The sequence below is a fragment of the Gadus macrocephalus genome, chromosome 23, assembly GCF_031168955.1.
Source record: "Gadus macrocephalus chromosome 23, ASM3116895v1".
Classification (NCBI taxonomy): domain Eukaryota; kingdom Metazoa; phylum Chordata; class Actinopteri; order Gadiformes; family Gadidae; genus Gadus; species Gadus macrocephalus.
The window spans coordinates 12,401,804-12,425,705 of NC_082404.1; the positions used below are offsets into that span (position 1 = coordinate 12,401,804).

General features: G+C 48.6%; 1 protein-coding gene across 1 annotated transcript in view; it reads left to right on the forward strand.

Moving 5' to 3' along the window:
* Positions 1-23,902, forward strand: part of bco1 (beta-carotene oxygenase 1) — a 68,776-nt gene that overhangs the window by 43,491 nt on the left and 1,383 nt on the right. The gene's annotated exons all lie outside the window — the stretch shown is intronic.

Genomic DNA, 23,902 nt, shown 5'->3' on the forward strand with positions numbered 1-23,902 from the left:
GTTATCACATTTTATCACGGAATATGATAATTGCACCAGTTTGGTATAGATCCTGAGGCGCATAATGACAGGCATATTTGGCAAATCCACACATGCCCAGACTTGCCTTAGTGTTCCTTTCTGAACAAAGCGAAAGTAAATGTGCAAAGATGCATAAAGCGAAAGTAAAGGTGCAAAAGTTTCCACAAGAAACTGCTACATCATTTCCCATTTTGATATAGACACGACTTTTCGAAATTCCCTCCGCTACTCCCTGAAAGTCACTTCAAACTTTCACTTGAAGTTAGCATATTCATTTTTTCATGTGATTGCTTGGTTTTAAAAGGCTACCCTGCAGCTCCCCTTTCTCACACACACACACACACACACACACACACACACACACACACACACACACACACACACACACACACACACACACACACACACACACGGCAGCAAGTGGGTAATGAAGCCATTTGACAGGATAGCTGAAGTGAAGTTTCCTCTTCTGAGAAGTTTTTCTTGGCTTATACAGGACAGGAATAGTCTCACATAGTCGTTACAGAGGTCGCTACCTCGGAGTTACGGTGAGATGACTGTGCACAAACACTCTCGTAGATGTTCCTCATGGAACTCAGAAGTAACTTGACTTTGCATAGATTCCGGCGCGTCGACGGAGATCGGGTTGCTTTGGCCTGGGCAGGGGAGAGTAAACGGTACACGTGGTTATTATACTGTTCTACAACAATAAACGTGTTGACATTGAAGCGTAACCGAAAGACCAAGGCAGTGTTGGTCATACAAGGAATAAACCACCTTCCAGTAATGGAACACTGTTATTGTTCTTTTTAATCATCAGAAATTACAATATTCCCCTGTTGTGTCCGCATAGTGTTCTTTAAATACTTGAAAGATATTTCCAGGTATTTAAAGATGATTGTGTTCTACTGTTTACACAACAGCATGGTGTAAAACCTACTTTATCCTGATTGTCAACAACGTTCAAAGAGGGCATTATTTTTCAATAAGGGCACACCTCTCCCTTTAAACGTTTCCGAAACAACGGTCAACCAAAACGATCTACCAATTACCATGACATGAAAAATCGACACTCAAAGAACCACAAAGATTATTTTAATTTCAGCTAAGTAAATCGATTACAAAAAATGAACATACATGCAAGAAACTTGTATCTAATCCTTGTTAGTAACTGTGGTAAAAGTGGAATAAACCCAGACGGGGTGTCCTGCTATCGGAAAATGATGTACTTGCTAACTTCCGAAGCCTGTTATTTTCCGTTATTAGTTATTGTCCGTTCGTAGTGCACTGATGGGATCATACAATGATAGTTGCAAAGCACTGCTAGGTAAAGCACTGCACCATGTGAGGACTGTGCTGCTTTGATTGGCACTAAAAACTGGTGGTGGTGGCGTTAAGGGAGTGGGCATGTTGCAAATCCAATGAGTCACAGGCTGCTCAGCCAACAGGAAGTGTAACATATTCCAACCTGCCTGCCAACATTCCTGCCAATTATTATCCTTCGAAGATATGAGATGTGGGACAGGGATGAGAGAGGCCCTTTGATGGAATTGACACATACAAAGTGTTGACTAGGTTTGAGAGTGGGAGAACTTGTGTAAAAACATCGGGTAAAAAAGCTTTTAAGGCCTTGGTTCCTATCCCATTTTGGCCATTTCTAGTTTCGCTTCCGAGGTCAAAACCGAAGTATCAGAACATATTTAACGTAAAAATATTTATTTTCCCTTTTAAGGGGTGGGGGAGGGGTATCTGGACTCTTAAAAATCCCACTCAATGAAAACAATGACAATGCAAAACCAAATATTTGAACCATGTAATGTTCTGATGTTTCTGTTGTCTGAGCTAAAAATAGTAACCAGGACTCGACAGCATGTCCCCTTCTCCAGCCCCTGGACTGGTCAGGGCCATGGCAGAGCAACATTAAAGAGCATGCTTGGTCAGCTTGTATGTTGACGAATGGAGTCTTACAACAACAAGTAACATTTAAGCCGTTAAGACACGGTGGATATATATTGGAGAGAATTGCTGATAAGACGTCTTGAGAGGTGGAGGCACCATGGGAAAACCTTATTATTATTATTCTTGGGGAACGGAGTCATCCAACTACGTTGGTTGTATTATGTTAGGACAGAATGGGATCAGACTTGAGTCAGTTACTCAACATTTATCTGAATGATTTCAACCATGTCCTGCTCAACTGCCAGGGGAGAGATAGATTGTGTCCTTTTAGTTTGGATAATCTAAACCTTTGATCATATTCAGCTGTCAGCTAGCCTAATGGGCCCATCCGGATATTCAGGTTGGCGTTTCGGTGTGTATAACCACACTGCACAACTTCACTTCCATCAGGTGACAATTAAGCAGAGCTTTACTCACAGAAATACCTGAGAGACTACAATGAGCATGCGGTCCCTTTCACAGGAACATTTTTCCCAACTAGTCATAACATGATGTCTCAATGATATATCAGCCAGCCAACATTCAGAGAATTGTATATGAACTATTATAAAACACATGATTTTATCTGTATAATAGTATATTGCACAGAAGCTTGTTCTATGAAAATTATTATGAAATTTACACATTTATTTACCTTGAACAGAGATAGCTGGAAATATTCAGTAGGACCCGTTATTGAAAAACTATACAAATGCTAAACACTCAGCATTTAGGCTGAGTAAACCTTCTGCCTTTAAGATAACGGTAAAGCTTATACTAATTACGAGTATACGAACATTGTCAAAACATGCCTCTTTCTTGTTCACAGGATTTTTGTTTATGATTGATTGAGTCTATCAATCAGATCTACTCCACATCTATTTAAGTGCACATATGAATTGATTGTGGGGGGGCTGGGACAGAGTGCAGCTGATAGAAATACACGCAAGAATGTATGTATTTATATTAGCTGATGGTTGGGATTAAGGGGCTAGACCTGAATCTGCTTATTATGAATATGGAGGTGGAAATCTATCCTCACACAGCCAGATCCCATTGAATAATCCAGTTTAGGTGAATTTCCCTCCCAGCCCTGGTAGGTGCTACGGCCTTTGTCTGACAGCAGGCTATGGCCCGATCCAATTTCTACCTCTTACCCCTCCCCCTTGTTTTGAAGGGGGGAGGGGTACGTGGAAGGGGTAAGGGGTAGAAATGGGATTGGGTTTATGAGTGGTCTCTCACCGTGCGATTGCCACATTCGCACTCCCCCGTTTCCAGGACCGTCTCCACCAGCCTTTGAAGGACAACTTTGAAGGACACCTCCCATCGATGCATTCTGCAGACTATATTCTTAATGGTCTGTCGAAAACACAAGAAAAATAATTAACACAATAAAAGTTGTGTTACAAATGTACTAACTAAAAACAATAAGGCGTCTAACTGTGGTTGAATCATTCATATGAATGAATGATTATGTGTATAATCCAAGAAAATTAAGTACTACCGAATACCATAATATTTCAGCCATATTGTATTTATTCACATTTGGTAAAATCTTCTAAAAGATCATAATATATACCCTTATAAACTTAAATTAATTATCATACTCATGTCAACAGCCCAGGAGCTCTCAAACACAACTTGAAACCCAGCCCAGAAAGTTTAGCCTGATTTCAATATATATTAAAGTAGTCAGTTAGCATTGCTCAACATTTTGTTTTCTCAGATAGAAAATGGGCTATAGATAAAATAATAATTGTGAAACCCACCCATTTTACAATTTTTAAGTTGACAGATAGCTAAGCTGGGAGGTTTATGTTTTGCTCTTCAAAACTACACAATTCCATCGAGGTTCTCTTAAAAAAACTATCTATTCTAGAATAACCAATATATTCTATATTGGTTATTCTATCCATAGAATAACCAATGGCGTCTAAAGATCGATGAGCCCGGGAGTTGTGTGGTCCAAGTTTCAACCAAGGAATACAACATAATGGACTATATCGATACCTGGTTTTGTGGGTTAGGTGTCGACTCTTTGCAGTCAATGCTTATATTGCTTTCCTAGAAGAAAAAAGTGATGCGGTAAGCACAACTACATCCAGATACTATACATGCACTACACCTATATATAGGCGTCATTTAAAATGTACAACAATGTTTATCTCTATAATAATTTCCAATAAATATAGCATTCGTCCTTACCTTCTCTTCTACATTTTTAAGCACTGTACTCAGTACCAAAAGAGGTTAAAGGCATCAGAAGTAAACCTACTCTCTAGTCTCTACGTGCCTTCTTGTGAACCACTGGCACATGCATACAAAAGCAGGAGCAACCAGACGGAGAGGCTGATTGCAGCAGTGCTAGAGCGGAGTGTGTGAGAGACTACTAAATCAAATGGATTTAAACTCAGGCCCCACTTCATTACTTTACTGACACAGTACAATAGTTGAAGTTGCAAACAACACTAGACTTAAGAAAATGTGCAAACATATTGACACAATTGAAACCGCCTAATTGTCGTCTTTAGTTATGTTATTTGTCGAACTCTATTCGATATTCTGAATAATACCAGTGTCAAGGATGTAACAAAATGTGGATTTCCCCATTCAGTTCCCCAAACCCGTGTCGCTTGTAGGCCGCTTAATGAATAAGGTCTGTGAAACCAGCAAGTGTCTTACCCTCAAATATGTGTCAGCATTGTCGAGAAAAACTTTCACAAGGCTTTTGTAGTCGTACACGATCTGCTCCGATGTCTTATGTCTGTAACAGGAGGAGACTACAGGAAGAAGAAAAGGAGAAAGAAGAATGATGCAAATAAGAGGCTGTGTGTGTGTGTGTGTGTGTGTGTGTGTGTGTGTGTGTGTGTGTGTGTGTGTGTGTGTGTGTGTGTGTGTGTGTGTGTGTGTGTGAGAGTGAGAGAGGGAAACGTGTAAGATGGTGTAAAGGGGGATAGATAGAGAAGAAATCTGAGATCAATGTCCAGAACTAGAGTGATTTGATAAGCTGTAGCCGAGAGTATGACACTCAATATTTCAGTTTGTAACCCAAGGGCTTATCTGCTCCAGCCTGCAAGTGGCTGAGAGTACGTTGGTTTAACATTATAGAGACGGATCAAAAACTAGGTTAAAAGGTTGAAATCAATAATTATGGTTGAAAAAAATCGAACGTTAGCATTATTTCTCTATGAAAAACGAATTTGAGTTTGAATACAATGACAGGAATGGCGGGTGTAATCCAAAATTCCTGTAAACGCGACCATGCCTTCTCCCTTATTCCGCTAAATCCTTAAATTTCTGTTTCCAAATGAGTGTCAGGGAGACGATACATAAGGAGGACGTATAAATACAGTGTCTGAGGCTACTTCATAGCCTGGAAGTACCGGGAGACGCGCAGTCAGATGGTACGTTGTTCATATTTACTATAATAAACAACACTATCAAGGAGGATGACATTTAGAAACTTCGCTAACATTGTATTGCTTTTGACAGGAGTTGAAATTTAATCGCAAGTATTAATAAAGGTGTATAGCTAGCTAGGCAAGGCGATAGCCACTTACCATTGGTCATTCTTGATTCATAAATTCACTTGTTTAAATCTGCCCAGACCCTGGCGGTGTCTTCATCGTTGCTCTTCTTAAATGTTCTTTACTTTCATCTACACACAAACAACGGATAGGCTAGGATACATTTAAATACAATCACTTCAAAGTGTGACTACACATGAGGATTTAGCTATTTATTCATAGTGCGCGGATCTTGTGTTCCTGCATTGGAGCGAGTGTTTGGGATGTGACGTCCCACTCTGTGCACAGTTTCACATGACTTTTTTCACCAACTTGTCACTATAATTAGCTTCAGGTGCAAAAAAAAAAAAATAGAAGTCAACGCATCGGTTGCAAAGTGATTCAAAGGACATTTGGTCGAATCGTGTAATTGAAAGAAACGAGCATCGATCATCATTGAGGATTCACAAGTGGCATACAATAAATCATAAATACTTAGTTCATACCTTAGCCTATCGCGAGAAGTCAACAAGACGAACAAGGCTATTTGTATAAAACCCTCTTATCTCCATTTTACCACCAGCCTTATGGCGCTAATATGAATGACGCAACAACACATCCCTAACCCTGATTTATGGCAATGCCATCATAACATAAATAATGATAATTAAAGGAGACATATTATGGTGTTTTCCCAACAAGTAAACATAGTATTCGAGTTCCAGAAAACATGTTTTTGAAGCTGTTTGCTGGAAATAGCTTTTAGGAATACCAATGAGCTGTCAGACTGAACCACAGGATGGAGCAGAATGGATTGTTGCCGTTTGCTGACTCCTGGAGACTCTATATTATATAATATAACATAATAATAATATTATATACGGGTATTTATATAATCTGTCAGGGTGTGTGTGTTTCCCTGTGTTTCCCTCCTGTGTTGATTACTGTTCCCTCCCCTAATGTGTCTCAGCTGTTCCTCGTTGTGTTAGTTATTTAAGCCCTCGTCTTTCCTTTGTTCCTTGTGCTGTCATTGTGGTTGTTAGTACTGCGTGTTCCGTGTTCCCTGTCGTCTCCCGAGTTCCCTGTCGTCTCCCGAGTTCCGAGTTGTCTCCCGAGTTCCCTGATTCCTGTGCCTTAGCCTTTAGGTCTGAATAAAGTGCAGTTTTTCCCTGAAACCGTCTGCGTCTGGGTCCTACCTGCCTGCCCGCACCCGCAGCTTCCGTAACATAATCTATCTAATATCACTGCCAAAAGCTATGTGCACCTCGGATGATATTGTAACGACCTCGCCGGTGACATAATCATGTCGAGTCATTAGTAATTGATCGTAGTTTTTAATCAACCAAAACCAGGTCACTGAAAAACCCGTAACAATGTAAACAACCGCAGAAAACCGACACAAAAACAAACCCCCGGTTACCCCGGCAACACGGTCTCACTCGCGTGCAGGCCCCCACCCTGATTGACAATAAGAACATTACAATACATGCACATAGAACAACTGGCATAACGGACAATGAAATACAATGCAACACATAACACACAAACTATTTAATTGTCCCAGGGTCGCTACATTGCCTCCCCCCTTCAAAGTTCCTCGTCCTCGAGGGAACAAACAAAGTCCCGGAAGCGACCCGGCGCTCTCCTCTCCCTACGAGGTCGCGTTGGGGCCACGGGGGGCTGGGGAGAAGCGCCTGGGGGCAAGAGGGGCCCACGAGTGTCAGGCCCGGGGGCGGGCAGGGGGAAAGGGAGGGGCGGGGCTGGGGGCCAAGTTGCTGACTGTGGTGATCGACAGGGAGGGGAGACAAGGATAGGGTTAGGTGAGGACCCAGGGCCAGAACACTGAGGTGTGCGTGTCCGGGGCCCATTCGCACCGGTGCGGGGAGCTGCAGGGCTCGCTGGAGCAGGTTGAGGGGTGGTGGTGCCTCGATAAGGGGCCAACCGGTCTCTGTGGAGAGCCACCCTCCTTCCCCGAGGTGGTAGCTGGACCCTGTACACCACCTCCCCCATCCTCTCAAGGACCCTGCATGGCCCGATCCACTCGCTATCGAGCTTTGGGCATCTTCCCTTCTTTCTTTGCGGGCTGTAGGTCCAGACCAGCTCCCCAGCCTCAAAGTGCCTGCCACGAGAACGCACATCATAGTTCCTTTTCTGCCTCACCCCTGCGCTCAGCAGCTGTCCCCTGGCGAAGGAGTGAGCCGTCTCAAGGCGGTCCTGGAGTCTCCTGGCATACTCTGGGCCGGGAGGAACAGGGGGAGAATCGGGCGGCCGGCCAAACGCCAGGTCAGCTGGGGTGCGAAGCTCCCTGCCCAACATCAGCAGAGCAGGTGTGCAGGACGTTGACTCCTGGACAGCTGACCTGTATGCCATGAGCACCAGAGGCAGATGATTGTCCCAATCCCGCTGATGCTCAGCCGAGACAATGGCCAGCTGCTGCTCCATACAGCGATGAAATCGCTCCACCAAGCCGTCACTCTGTGGGTGCAGGGGGGTAGTACGGGTCTTCTGCATGTCCAGCCTGCTACATAAAGCCGCAAAGACACGGGATTCAAAATTTCTCCCCTGGTCACTGTGGATGGACTCCGCTGCCCCAAAACGGCTAATCATCCCCCCGACCAAAGCGTCCGCTATGGTCTCCGCCCCCTGGTCAGGCAGAGCGTACGCCTCCGGCCACTTGGTAAAATAGTCCATGGCCGTGAGGACATACTTGTTCCCCCTCTCTGTGCAGGGTAGCGGGCCCACCACATCCACCCCAACCCTCTCCATAGGGAACCCCACAGGGAACTGCTGTAGCTGGGCATGGGACCTTTCCGTGGGGCCTTTGCGGGCTGTGCAGCCATCACAGCGGCGACAGAAGTCCTCGACGTCCCTCTTGTGCTGCCCCCAGTAGAAGCCAAGGCGGAGGCGACGCAGGGTCTTTGTCACCCCAAAGTGACCTGAGCCCACGGCACCATGGACCGCTTGAAGCACTTCCCCACGCAGAGAGTGAGGCACCACCACCTGCCACCTCACCTCTCCGGTGGCGGGTTCCTTCCAGGCCCGCTGAAGCACGCCATCCCACAGTCGCAGGGCCTCGAACTTAGCCCACAGTCCCTTGGTGACCAGGGAGAGAACGGACACTTCTTCCCATGGGGGCCGCCGCTGTTGGTCCAACCACTGGAGCACTGGTCGAAGGTCTGCGTCCTCCTCCTGCTGCCGTCTCCATCCTGCGGTGTCGACCTCCCGGAGCTCACAGCAGACTGGGGACGCCACCTCCACCGCAGAACATCCCTCCTCCTGGCTGCACAGCTCCTTCTCACGGCTCTCCCTCCTTTCACAGTTGCGGCAGCCATCCTGACTGCAGGGGCGTCGGGAGAGGGCGTCTGCATTAGCATGGCGTACCCCTGCCCTGTGCACCACACTGAAGCTGTAGGACTGCAGCTCCTCGATCCACCGTGCGACCTGCCCTTCTGGCTCCTTGAAAGACATGAGCCACTGGAGCGCGGAGTGGTCGGTCCTTACAGTGAAGTGACGGCCACAGAGGTAATATTTGAAGTGGCGTACAGCTCTAACGATGGCCAGCAGCTCGCGGCGAGTGACGCAGTAGCGGCGTTCAGCTTTGTTAAATGTCCTGCTGTAATACGCCACCACCCGCTCCCCTTCCGGCCCCTCCTGTGCCAGCACGGCGCCATTGCCAACGTTACTAGCGTCCGTGTCCAGGATGAAGGGCAGGGCAGGGTCAGGAGGGGAGAGCACCGGGGCTTTGGTGAGAGCTCCCTTGAGTGTCTCGAAAGCAGACTGGCAATCCTCTGCCCACACAAACTCCCTGTCCTTCTGTAGCAGGCGGAACAGGGGAGCGGCCACACAGGAGAAGCCCCTCACAAAGCGTCTGTAGTAAGACGCCAGTCCGAGGAAGCTTTTCAGCTGTCTGGTGTCAGTGGGGGTGGGCCAGTCCTGGACAGCTTGCACTTTGTCCTCCATGGTGCTAATGCCTTCTTCCCCCACCCTGTGCCCAAGGAAAGTTACCTCTCTCCTCAGGAAATGGCACTTATCAGGATGGAGCTTCAAGCCCGCCGCAGCTACTCTCTCCAGAACCTGACGCAGCGAGGCAAGTGCTGTCTCGAAGGAGCCCCCGTGTGCCAGTATATCATCCAGGTAGACGATACACTGCTGCCGGGGGATGCCGGCGAGCACTCTGTCCATCAGCCTCTCGAAGGTCGCAGGTGCATTGCAGAGGCCGAAAGGGAGGACCCGAAACTGCCACAGTCCTCTGCTAGTGCAGAATGCAGTCTTGGGTCTGGCGTCAGGGGCGAGAGGGCACTGGAAGTAGCCAGAGCGGAGATCGAGTGAGGAGAACCAGGACGACCCAGCTACGACATCTAAGGCCTCATCAATGCGTGGGATGGGGTAGGAGTCCTTCTTCGTCACTGCGTTAAGTGGCCTGTAGTCGACACAGAATCTCCACTTACCCCCCTTCTTAGGCACCATCACCACGGCTGCTGCCCAGGGACTATCTGAGGGCTCTATGAGGCCTGCCTGCTGCATCTCCCACAGCGCCTGGTCCGCAGCCTCCTGGCGGGCCAAGGGCAGGCGACGCGGGCGCATTCTGATGGGCCTGGCATCCCCAGTGTCGATCTCATGCTGCACCAGGTGCGTCTGACCCACATCGCTCTCGTTCAAGGCAAAGCTGTCCTTAAACTCTGCCAGTAGTAGCCACAGCTGCTCCTGCTGTTGAGGGTCTAGTCCATCACAGTGCCCCTGCCAAATTGCCCGCACAGTCGACAGCACAGTCTCCTCACCTGTCTGAGGAAGCTGGGCAGGGCAGGGGAAGGGGCCCAGGCTCATGGGGTGGGGTGCTGGGGTGGCAAGGGAGTAGTCTGTAGGAGCCGAAACATTGACACAAGGGGGTGGGAGGGAGGGGGAAGGGTTGCAGGAGGAGGACTGAGACAATGGACAGGGATCGGGAAGACAGGGTGGTTGGAAGGTCTTTGCAAGGGGGTGAAGGGGGCCGGTGACGTGTGACTGTTCCATCTGAGCTGTTGTCGGTGGGGGGCGGATGTAGGAGGTGTTTGGCGGGGCCATATAGACTGTGGGCCCTCCTTGGAAGCCAATCGCCCCCCTCTCAAGGTCCAGCTGGCAGCCAGTGCACCGCAGGAAGTCCAACCCTAGGATACAGGGGTCCTGCACAGCTGCTACCCACACTGGGTGGAGGACAGTCTTTCCCCCTACTCAGATGGACAACAACCCCTTCCCTTTCATGGGAGCCCTCTCCCCCGTGACTGTGCGGAGCTGCACGGTTGTAGGTTGGAGTACCGTCCAGGTCGGCAAAATGTCTGGCCTCACCAGGGTCACAGTAGACCCCGTATCGACTAAAGCCAAACAGGCCACCCCCTCAACAGTGACAGGAACATGACAAAAGTCCCCCGCCCAGGTCCGCCCCACCACGACAACAGGCTCCGGGATGTTGTCGTCTGCTTCTGGGGGGGGTGGAGCTCCGCCCCCCCGGCTGTGATGATGGGCTCCTCCAGACGACGACGGCGGGGGTAAGGGGGCAGGGCCTCGCGTCTCCCCAATTACGCGGACCCTGACCCGTTTCCCTGGGCTCTCACAGTTGTAGGGCACTCTCTGACAAGGTGGCCAGGCTGCCCGCAGCCCCAGCAGACCCTCTGCTCTCGACGAGACGGGGGGCGGCGGTCCGCCTGCATAGAGACAGCGCGGACGAGTTCAGTGAGCTCGTCCACCCAGGCTGGCTTCTGTGAGTCCTCACTCCTCTCCCTCGCCGATCTCACCATCGGCTGAGGAGCAGGATGACCGTCGATTGCTCCAGCCCACACCAGCTCCCTCTCTATGGCCATCTCCAAGGCCTCTTGCAAAGTCTGCGGGTGGGCTAGCTGGGTCTGAATGCGTAGTTCTGTAGGGGAAAGGGCCTGGAGAAACTGATCCCGAGCGAGTTCGCTCTGCACGGCTGGCGGCATGTGGGCGTATGCTTGCCGAGACAGGCTCTCGATATCGTTGGCCAGTGCCCGCAGCGTCTCCCCAGGCTTCCTGCGCCTATTACAGAGTTCTGAGCGCATTAGCCCCGGCTTAACACATAGTCCAAAACGCCTACTTAGTGCCCCCACTAGGGCAACATAGTCCCCCCTGTCCTCTGGGCTAAGCAGCAACAAACAAGAGAATGCGTCGTCCGCCAGACACATCGCAAGCTGCAGCGCTTTGACCTTCACTGACCATCCGGCAGCATCGGCTAAAAGTTCAAATTGCGCGTGGAAAGCTTCCCAGTCAGCCTTACCGGTGTATCTAGGCGTCTTGATGGACACCGGGCTTGATGTAAGAAAGGCGCCGCCGTGTCTGTCGCCGTCTTGTGGTGGCCACGGGCAGTCGGCGCTGCGAACTATGCGTGAAAAATCATCTTTTTCCACGGCGGCCGTTTCCCGTTTGGTTCTACCCCTCACCAGAGACTCCGAGGCTTCTCCACATGCCCCCTCGCCGTAGTCGTCCATCTCTATCTTCACCCGACAGTCCGCAGGAAGCATTATTGTTGCAGAGAACAAGCCACAACAAAAACAGAGCTAACGCCGATCGCAACTTCAGCCTACTCGCCGAGCACAGCAGGACCGAGAAAAAATAAATAAAAATAAAAATAAAATAGTTTCACTTCTGACACCAATGTAACGACCTCGCCGGTGACATAATCATGTCGAGTCATTAGTAATTGATCGTAGTTTTTAATCAACCAAAACCAGGTCACTGAAAAACCCGTAACAATGTAAACAACCGCAGAAAACCGACACAAAAACAAACCCCCGGTTACCCCGGCAACACGGTCTCACTCGCGTGCAGGCCCCCACCCTGATTGACAATAAGAACATTACAATACATGCACATAGAACAACTGGCATAACGGACAATGAAATACAATGCAACACATAACACACATTTAATTGTCCCAGGGTCGCTACAATATTATGAATAATAAAGACTGTCTGACGTCTCTGGTAGCCTACTTCCACAAGTAAAGACTCGTAGTGGGGGATATCTCGGCCATGGTTGAGAAGAATTGGGGGGAAGGAACTTTGGCATTGACTCTCTGAAGTCCATGAACCGCGTCATGGAGAAGAAAAGGATTGTACTCCGGGAGCTGAGCTGCCAGACTGCCTCCGAGCTCCCCGCGCCGGAGCTGCCGGCCGCCGTCGAAGCCGTCCGGCCGCAGTCCGGCAGCTCGGGCGGTGTACTCCGGGAGCTGAACTGGCGCCGAAGCTAGGTGGCAGCTCCAGTGGACTAGCAGCTCCGGCTGGGGTAGCTCGGCGGCAGTCCGGCAGCTCAGCTCCGGGAGTACAATCCCTTTCTACTCCATGTTTCTCCTCCTCCCGACTTCGCTTCGGAGGCAGCTCCGGCTGGGTGAGCTCAGCGCCAGAGAAAGGGACTGTACTCCCGGAGCGTAATGCCGCGTTTCCACTGCAGGGTGCGGAACGGATCGGATCGCAAAGGTGCGGTAGGGAGGGGGCGGTATAGCCCAGCTCAGTTCCGAGGTCGCGTTTCCACTGCCGACAGTACCCTTTGTGGTAGGCCGGATGTCGATCGCTGCGGCAGCTACGTAAACATCGTAAAAAACGTCTTCCTCCCCAAGAATGCAGACGAACGTCTCCACCTCCTTGTTCGCCCATGAAGCAAGCGTTTTACGCGACAAGTTAATTGTAAAGAATAATACCTCGAGGCTACTGTTCGTTTGTTTTTATCCCCGCGTCACCCGGAAGTGACGATTCTGTCGACCAATCAACGGAGGGGGGGTGTAGCTAGAATTTCACGGGACCCTTTCAGGCGTCTCGTCTCGTTTGCGGTACCCCAACGGAGGAGTCCCGAGAACGGGGCCGGAACAGGTACGGCAAAGTCCGGGTCACGCCCACTTTTGGCGGTGGAAACGCGACCTCGCGACCCGCACCTTTGCGATCCGATCCGTTCCGCACCCTGCAGTGGAAACGCGGCATAAGCTCCGGGAGTACAGTCCCTTTCTCTGGCGCTGAGCTCACCCGGCCGGAGCTGCCGCTGAAGCGAAGTCGGAAATTCGTCCGTCGCCCCTAACGTTGCCCCCGGAACTACCCTTCATACCTCCGTCTGGTTTCAGCGTTGTTATGGATGTTACGCAATAAAGCCTCTAGAGGGCACTGACTGTCGTTTCACAAATTAACAGCATCGACAATCGCAAACATGACATCTGTAGAGATGATTTGGCTTTGTGTCATCCGTATATATATATATATATATATATATATATGTGTGTGTGTATCAGATATTATACTGCTCTATCTATTTTCGCGAATGGTCTGACTTTTGACTCTATACTGCCGCCTCGATTTCCGGTGGTATTGCTCCGTTTCTCCCGGAGCACTCCGGATTCGTAAACTCAGAGGCGACGGACCCATTGACGGACGAAACACCTCCGGGACCGGACGAAACGGTCCGTATCCGTATTTACCGTAGGGTGTGAATGGGCCTTTAATTCTCCCCAGGCAATGCAGACATCCTGAATTAAAAGTTGTAAATACAGGTCTGCTGTGCTTCCTTTGGACACAGGTTTTATTTTATTTTATGTACTATCCATGTTTTGAAGAAGGAATAATGCCTCAGTTTGCATTTTATTTTAAAATATTTCAAGATTTTATTTATACATTGGATGGACATCTTGAGTTATGTGGATTTATTTTATGTGGACACAAGCAATTTGATTCAAATTATTTATTCAGTTTTTACACATTTGAAGATTTTATTCAAAGTCACATTTGTAATATTATCTTTTTTCTTGTTGTTCCGAAAATGATCCAGCCCGTGACTCAAAAACACGATTTTTCATGTTTTCTCCCAAGAATAAAAATTGCATTTCAAATAAACAATGTATTGTGGCGACCGTGGGTGTGGTTGCTGAGTTCAGGGTGCCGCAAGGGATCCTCGGGGGGGATTTGGACCGTCGCAAGTCGGACTTCTGGCGCTCTCCTAGGTCCTTTGCGGCAGAGACATTGTGTGGGGTTTGTCTTTTTGGATCGGACCAAGCGGACCAGCGAGACCTTCAGACCCTGACCAGAGCACTGGAGAGGCGGTTCGGTGAGCGAGTCTTCAGCGACCAGAGCCGGCAGTTGCTGGCTTCTCACCGCCGCAAGGAGGAGGAGGAGAGCCTGGGGGTCTACGCTGCTGATGTCCAGCTCTTGACCCTGACGGGGCTACCCGAAAATCCCCACGGCTGCACGGGACGCCCTGGTGCTCCACGCCTTCCTGCGGGGACTGGTGCCGGAGTGTCTGGGACAGCACGTCCGCCTCACCGAGCCCCAGACCCTCGATGCAGCTCTGGACCAGGCAGAACGGGCTGAGGTGGAGCTGTGCTCCGGTCGCCGTGCTGCATCCGTGGACGCGGCTGGGGACGCCCTCCCCCTCGGCACAAAGGACTTGGGGGTCCAGTCCAGGCAGGTGAAGGACCGGGTCCGGACGGCCACCATTCCCGCCACCGAGACGGCTGAGGCTGCCCATGCGCTGTGGCGGCACGACAGGGCTGACCTCGAGCCGCAGCAGTGTCGGCAGCTGGGGCTGGTCGAGGACTGCGGGTGGACGGGGCAGCGTGCCACCCATCCTCGTCCCAGCCGCCGGTGTGGCCGTCGAAAGGGCCAGACGTCGGAGGACGGCGGAGGACAGGGTCCCCGAACGGCGCTCCAGAGCCCCCTTACAGTGGAACCTGGAGGCGGCCCCGATGGAGGTGGTCCCCGACCACACCCCCAGGACTTCTGCGGACTGTTGAAGGCGGGCGTCCCAACCAGGGAGGAAGGCTACGCCGCAACGGGGCCGCCTCTGGAAGGGGCCAAGGCGGCCCCCTGAACACTCGGGGTGGGTGTTGGGGTGACCCCTAAGGTGGGGGCTGTGTGAAAACCGTGGGCATGGTTGCTGAGTTCAGGGTGCCGCAAGGGATCCGGGGGGGTGGGGGGGGGGGGGGTTAGGACCATCGCAAGTTGGACCTCTGGCGCCCTCCTAGGTCCTTTGCGGCAAAGACATTGTGTGGGGGTTTGTCTCTTTGCGTGGGTTAGTGTTACTGTGTGTTAGGCTTACTGAGTTATTGTTCCCGACACCGTCACCGAGACGTTTATGTTAAACAGTTATGTTGAGGGTGCTTTGGTGTGTCATATGTGTGTGTTCATTAAAGGCAACTCTCGTAGTCGTGCGGTGTAAGGGGCGCGAGAGTTGCTTAACCTGGGCTCCCCTCTCGTCCTTCCCGCGCTGCTCGCCACAGTATTCCTTTTTCTGTTTCTTTTTTGCCTTTTTGGATTCTGACGTTTTTCATTTAGTATTTAATTTAGATATCCTTGGATCTTCACATAGGCATGCACACACACAAGTCTGATCAGGATAGCTCAGGTAGCAGAGATGTATAATATTTCAGTGTCTTTGCTGGTTAATAAGTACATGTATGTCAATATTTCCCCATATCGAACAAAACACAGCAGGTCAGCCAAAGAATGGATAAAATGGATGATGAGTCTACAATTGTATGTCATATTCAGGGTTGTGAGTGTGTGCCTGTCTCTGGATGTGTGGCATCAGCCCTAGCCTTTATTAGACTGGGTAGCCCCGCCCATTCTGCTGGCGATTTGAGTTTGCCCTGCAGAAGGGTCTGGAGAAGAGCAATACATTTCTTTCTAACTACTGACGGTGTCAAGTGGCCACTGGGCCCAGCTAGTGGCCCCCTTTTTTATTGGCTCATGATAGGCCTCTAAACTTTGTAAGCCCAAAACAAAAAATCATATCATCTTGGGCCTACACCGATTTTTTTACTGCAGCTCATGATAGGCCCCCTGATAGCCGTAGGCCCTGGGGCTTCAGCCCAGGTAAGCCTGTGCATTAAGGCGGCCTTGGATGCGGACAAGTAATACACCGCAGGGGGGAACATGAGAGCCCCAGCTAGCCGCATACTAGCCTGGGTGCTTAAAGCGTGGAACAAGCCTGATATGGAGTGGGTCGCAGTTCAAGGCCGACCTGGGCTGTACCACTTCGGGAGGGGCGCTCAGTTACTCCCCTCAGCTACGGGGCTATTTTCGTCATTATTATGTTGTTGTTTTTTGACGGCACAGCGATCCGGGACTATAGCCTCGAATGCCCAGGTCTAACGACGCGCCTGGATAGGATAGATATTGTGCCCAATGTGTCCATAAATGATCAGGTTCTCATCAAAAATTACTGATGGGTCCAATGACGCCATCTGCTGGTTACGTTCAAATATTGCACACATCGAAAAGAATAGAGCGAGCATTGAGCCTCTTTCCGCTTCAACCAAAAGTGAAGATTGCCCACGTGTGACTTTGATCCGTTCTTTTCATAAGAGCATGAACAGAATAAATAACGTGAAATCTGATATTTTCCATTGTGATTTGTAACACTTTCACATGTGGTAGGCCTACTCAGATACAGGTGCGATTGTTTGCAATGAACAGGAAGAAGATCAGCTTTAGCGAAACTGCTACAACATTTAACGGCTGAAGAATATCATAGCATCAGGACCTCTTACCTCAGAGAAAAAAATAAGGTGGATGTGTATTTCCTCTTTCTAAAGGCCTAATACCCAGCAGCAACATTTTGCACAACTGACAAGGGGTATTGGGATACTGAGAAATGAGGCAATCATTTTTTTATTTTTTTTCAGTCAACACAAAACTAGAGCATGAGTCCGACTTTGTGTCGGGCTCAATTCTGGAAAATCTCTTTGCGAAGAGTACACTTACTTTAAGTAAACATGTGGGGGATTTCTGACACGCAAACGCCAGCGGTGGGTTACCAACCACCTGCAACCTATGGCCTGAAGATGGCGCTACGTGTTCTTGAATGAGCGCCCAAACGATCAAGACGCTGCTACGGTGCATGCTCGTTTCTCGGGCATGTGTGTAGTGTGGGGGGATGCGCACGCGCATACTCGCACGCACACTCACAATGCCGTGCTCGTGAGTTAGGCCGGGGAGCTTCTGTCTCTACCGCCTCTTCGGTGGCGTTACCTCCCGTTGCTACGCTGCAGTGCTTCGCTCTTCACCTCTCTGTTGTTCCTCGCTTTTTTGGGGGGGCTTTTTGCACAGCCCCTGGCTTCGCCTCACCCACCTTTCTCGCACACTTCCACTCGCGGATGCCTCAGCCTCAGCCTCGCCCGGCGGCAAGCATCCAGCAGCAAATGGTCGCTCCATCCTCTAAAACTCCTACTGGACTCCGTTAACACACCGCTCTGATCCGAGCACATTGCGGATTGACTTTGAAAGAAGCGGCAGCGGCGGAAAGGAGTGGGGATAGCGGTCGCGGAAATAGCCCAGGATCTATTTCGGTAAGCTCAAGTCATTCTGGGATATTTTTGTTCTCACTTATCAGGTTAGACTAGTTATCTTATCTCTCACGTTGGGGATGCTGGGAAGGGATATTGGGAGAAATTGCTCCATGGGCGTGCGTCTGTATTGTTTTCTTGGATTGTCAGTAAAACGTGCAGGATAGGACCTATGCCAGCCTGCCGTGCACTGAGCAGATGTGCTTTAGACATAGTGCAGCTCGGTGTAGTTTACGGACTAAAACTCATGGTTCATACAATCAAATTAGGTTTTTTTTTCATTGGATTTTATTTGGGTTGGGTGAATTGTGCAAATAAGATTCCCGGATTTAGTAACAATGCGCGTGTTTGTTGTGCACCCTGTGGTCGAAGCAAACGATGTAATGGGCGCCGGTTGTGTATGGCTTTGCCCAATGGCATCTCCTCCGCGTGAGGATTTTTGGCTCGAGTTCACTGGCTGACCCAAATTCATCCATCGGCAGCGCGTAAAAGTACCCCGTGTCTTGTAAACAAAGAAGAGCGGATGATCCACCCTTTTTTTTTGCTGAGTAGTTCATCGGGAACAGCTGTGCTCCGCCAATGCGTTGACTGTTGTAGCCGCGATCACGTTAACCGTTGGCTATAAGTCGTGCAGAACTCTGAACCACGGGCGTTAGAAGGGCAAAAGGCGACCGGTATCGGTGTTTTTTTTTTTTTTTTTTTACCATTAGGATAATCTGATCGATTTATTTTTCGCGGTTGCATGGGGGGGGGGTGCGTAAGGGACATGGTGTATCGGCAGTTTGTCAAGGGCGTGCTATGTGAGATGCAGAGGAGAGGGAGAAGGAGGAAAGGCTGGGGCGCTGTTCAGCGTTCCCCTCACCTTGTGGAAGCTTCCACACAGCAAGTGCCATAGGGGAGGGGACTGGAGGATGCTTCTCTGTTTATTGCTTTCCACTAGCCTTGTCATCTAATATGTCTGTTGGCTGTTAGGGCTATGGGGCTTTGTTATTGATAATCCATATTAATGGGGGAAACATAAATAGACAAATCACCAGAATTACCTAAATTTCCCGTCTGAGATGGGTCAATAAAGTATTTTCTCTTATTTTTGGACACATGTGGTATAGCTCATATATATTCTCTCTCAAGGCAATGCTGCCAATGACCCCACAGGCCGTGAATTGTTGAAGAACATCAGGGAATATAAACGGAAGATCTAGCCACAGTGGGAACTGCCCCCCCCCCCCCCTCCACACACACACACACACACACACACACACACACACACACACACACACACACACACACACACACACACACACACACACACACACATACACACAGCTGAAGTTCATATTGTCCAAAAATAAGAACTTCAGCTGTGGCGCAATTGGAATGTTTGCAGAACGTTTTATCCATGAAAGGCCTCATCGTCCTTCATCACGGACACGCGATTAAGCTAATTCTCAAAGCCACGCGTTCCTAATTCTTAATCACGGGCGCAGTGGCGGCTGAACAGAGAGAGAGAGAGAGAGAGAGAGAGAGAGAGAGAGAGAGAGAGAGAGAGAGAGAGAGAGAGAGAGAGAGAGAGAGAGAGAGAGAGAGAGAGAGAGAGAGAGAGAGAGAGAGAGAGAGAGAGAGAGAGAGAGAGAGAGAGAGAGAGAGAGAGAGACTCCCGCCCGCCCGCCGGTGCCTGTATTGATCGGTCCTGGGGGCTGGCTGGCAGGCAGCCAGGGGAAGGACTGCTGACGGCGGTCCTACAGGGCTGATGAGACGAGCTGGGCCTCTAAGTCATGTTATATCGTATGCTGATGTGTCACCCCTTCCCCCCCCCAGGACACACACACACACACACACAGCACATTGGTCGATCATAACGGTGCTTAAAACATATAACCTATTCTGTTTTTCAACTGTAATTATTGTGGATTTGTTTATAATTGAATATTTATTGTTAATCATAGACCTACTAGGCATACTAGTCAGTCGGTATACTGAGAGGAAGATCAAGTTGAAATTTCCACTTCTATCGCTCCGCTTTGATTTATGTGACGGTGGGCTGAGGAAAGACACAGAAGAAACACTGCAGAATTGATTGGGAACGTTTCCATGGTGATAACCTTAAGTGTGATCATTCAATGAGGGTACATTGTCCCCTTGTGTATTCCGGGAAAGTGCCGGAAACTGGTTGTCAGTAGAGTGTAAACCCTTTTGACTTGGTAGTCAAAACCAAAATCCTCAAGTGCTATTACGGGCATTATATCTGATACGATTTTTTTATTAATATTTTCAAGGATATCTTTTGCCGATATCAAGTGTGAAGCGTTGCTCGAACTCAAAGTTTCTCATGAAGTTTAAGTCTCTGACATCCTATTTTAGGTAATAACAAACTTCGATTTTCTCTTATACATAAGTTACACAGTGTTGACGTGTTTACTTTTCCGGGGGATGCAGAACATTTTAATAATCAAGTCCTGGCATGTCGGTGCAAGCAAGAAATCCAAGATTCAAAATACAGTTGGATTTTGTATCTGTAGTATAATGCTTCCTTGCACCAACATACAAGGACAAATCCTTGCATCGATAACCTACTTGGCAATAAATCACGATCTTAAACCTAAGGGAGAAAAAATGGGGGGAAATATTCCCCAGTGTAAAGGCAATACGTGCTTCTTTAAATGAGGCGCTGTGGCAAATTCCCAGGTTTTTCTCCAGGGACATGTTGTCTGCCCTTTGATTTCTGATTGACTGATGCTGCTGCAGACCCAGAGGCCTTTGTATTTGAGATGATACAGGGTTCGAGTCAAATGCTCTGAACTGAAGAGTGGAAGGTATGGTATTGCAATTTATTGTGGAAGGATTTTCCTCATATTGGTTGAAATTCTCTTTACATCTCGGCAATGGCAATCCTAAAATAAAATGCTCTGGAAAAAAATAAAAAAGCCTTTCCGTCTACCTACCTACCCAACCTTTTGGTTAGATTCTTTGAAAATATAGATTGTTCTGGCTGGTTTCTCAAAATTTACTGCGGGTTGGTTGATTAGAATCCTGGGTCGTTTCGGTGGTGGATGGGGCGAAAAAGGGAACACAATGTCCATGTAACAATGGTTCTCTGATGGCAGATTGCTACACTGTGCCACCCAAACTGGCAACCCAAGTTCTCAAAGACTGAATTCAATGATTGCTGTAACCCGTAAGCCGAGGCCTATAAAGTCGGGCTGTAAATGCGCTCTCGAGGCATGGGGAGTGAGTAAACCTGTCACTCTTTTACATTTTCACCATTATCTGTGCCTCTTTTTTATATTTTATTAACACTGTTAAATGTGCCAGGCATGGAATTTGGCAGTAATGGATGCAGGGCATCAGAATTAGGAACTTTTCAGCATTTCAGAGGATGCAGATATTTCTGACAATCAACCCATGGCAATACAAATGTGGGTAATACTGCTTAGTGTACTTCTAGTACAATGCTTCCTTTAAGTCCTTGAGAAATTTCGAGACAAGGTATTTTTTCCAGGAAATATGTATGACCTTGGGACGTTGACTTGATAAGGAGGAGGGCCACAGCCATGATACCTTTTCTAGTCGGGAGGTGACGACAGGGTATGGCTTCAAATCCCCCTTACATTAAAAAACACAGGAGCAGTTCAATATGGACTATGTTTCAGAAGCTCCTTGTCTTCCTTGTATCACCACACTCCCCTCCCTTCCCGCCCTATTAATCAGTACTTAATAGTCCGGGAATCCAGACAGGCTGCCTCAGGCCGGAATAGGCATCAACTGAATAGCGTTTGAAATGCAGAATGCGGCCATAAAGACCAAAGACAGTTGGAAGTATAGCTGGCTTCAGGACGCCATTGGTCTGTCAGACACGTCAGCAGCGTTGAACCGTATTATCCTCTTTTTATGAAGCCCGCTAATTGGTAAACCTCAGTTCTCAAAGAGCTCAGGGCTCCTGATGTTGTGACGTTTGATCCACAGACTCCTAATTGTTAATTGAACATTCACAGATGCACTTAAGCGCTAATGGACAGTCACATTGGTTGATCAATCAAGCCGATCAACCCTTTCTGCTGTTGGATTCAATGTTTATGTGTTTGTTTAATCACAGCGACAGAAAAGACGCCCTAGTTACAAAATCGAACAAAGCAGGGCAAATGATCAGTTGTACACTAAGCTCATTACGCTGAGATCATTACACGATTACACACATGTTTGAGACTGTTAAAGCATGTGATCACTCCAATGGAGGAGAGTAACGTGATCACATGCAGTGAATGCGCAGCTCCGCACTGTCAACATGTTAACTGTTGCTGTACCTGGTATTGGGCATTATTTTTTTTTCGAGTGTGTGTGTGTGTGTGTGTGTTGCATACTCACTTGAACATTGGCCTAGCTTTTGTGCCAAACCCCAGCTTAAACTCTCAAAGTTGACAGTGACACTTTTATTCATTCGGTTGAGTTAAAGGTCGGTTTTCTTCTTTTCTTTTCCACTTGAATTGTTTTGCCTCATGCTACAAAGCTAGAGGGCTAAAGTCAGATACATACTGCCTCATCAACCACTTATTCAACTCACTCAGTCTGCCTCTTTTTCCTTTCACTTTGTCATCCCCAGCTCAAGTGCTACTGTGGTAAAATAACCCTGAACATTTGTATTGCTCAGTCAGTGTACTCCGCTTGCATTAATATGTGCAGAGAGACAGTGTAAATAGAGAACAGGCTAAACAGGGCTTACAGCGGGGCGAAAGTATCGAAATGAATTTGTACAACGCTTACCAAATGTGCAGACCTGGGTGTTGTCCGAAAGACCCACTTAGCCTTTCCCTCAAAGCCCTGACTTTACTTAAAGCCTACTAAGGCATAAGAAAACAAACAAAAAGGCAAGAAAAAAACACAGGAGGCGCGAGAAAGAAATAACCTTGAGAATGTGTACAGTGTGAGCCCACACCCCCATCCACCAACCCACCCGCCCGCCCCCACCAGGATGGTAGCGGACGGGCCGGTGACATTGAAGACTGTTGGTGCGTTGCCACTGTGCATAAAGCCAGCACGTGCCACACGAGTCTTATATATCCGCCGGACATATGAATAAAAGATGCGTGAGAGTCCCACCCCCCCTGTCCTCATGCCGTGTCACGTACTCTGGCAGCGAACCGCCCCCACCTTCCTTTGTTTTTCATGTATACGCCTTCTGCGCTCCGGCTCGCCGGTGAGATCCACAAGAAGGGTCCTGAGGAGGTGTATGAAGGCTAGGCGGCGGCCATCGCAGTGTATTGGATGTTATTGATTGAGTGGAGCGGAAGTGTGTGATTGGATGAGGTGATGAAACGAGGAGGGAAGGACGGAAGGAGTAATTCCGGTGGTCAATAGTGTGTGTGTGTGTGTGTGTGTGTGTGTGTGTGTGTGTGTGTGTAACCCTACAACCCAATACTGTTACTGCCACAGACTTTTACAGGGCTAAACCAAACACAAGGACGCAGGGGGGGTGGTGTTATCTGGTTTACTCTAGAAGTTTGTAGATAATGATACCTGTTGCCATGCAGGAGATCTCTGTCTGAGTGTGTGTGGTGATGACTGGTTGAACCTGTGCACATTGATTTCTCAATGCAGGTTGACAGGCTCACCCAGCCCCAGAGATCAGTCAGTGGTTCATGGGCCAGGTGAGGCTGCTTAAACCGGCCATCATCCATACACACTCCCACAATAATGTATACAAACGCTCCTTTGACTACATCAACTCCCCTAGCTCCACTAGATCATAATCATTTGTGATGATGACCTTCTACCAGGTTCTACTGGTAGAACTACATGCAGAATAATGAAGAACACAATTTAACTTATTTAATGGCTGTAGTGGTATTGTAGAAGTAATAGTAACGCATCTACAGTATAGTAGGATAGTTGTGTTACTATAGAGTGTTCAAAAACATAGATAGAGGTTAGCTAGTAGATACATTGCAAATACGATGCAACTTATGTAAGCTTAACCATTTGTAAATTATGTCAACCAGTAGGCCTATGCATGAAATATTAAACACGTTTTAATGCCCTCCATCTATTATATGTATAAGTCCATTACATTTCTCATCAGAAACTTCTTTCATAAAATATTCTTGCCACGGATCGACTTTCTTTAATTTTG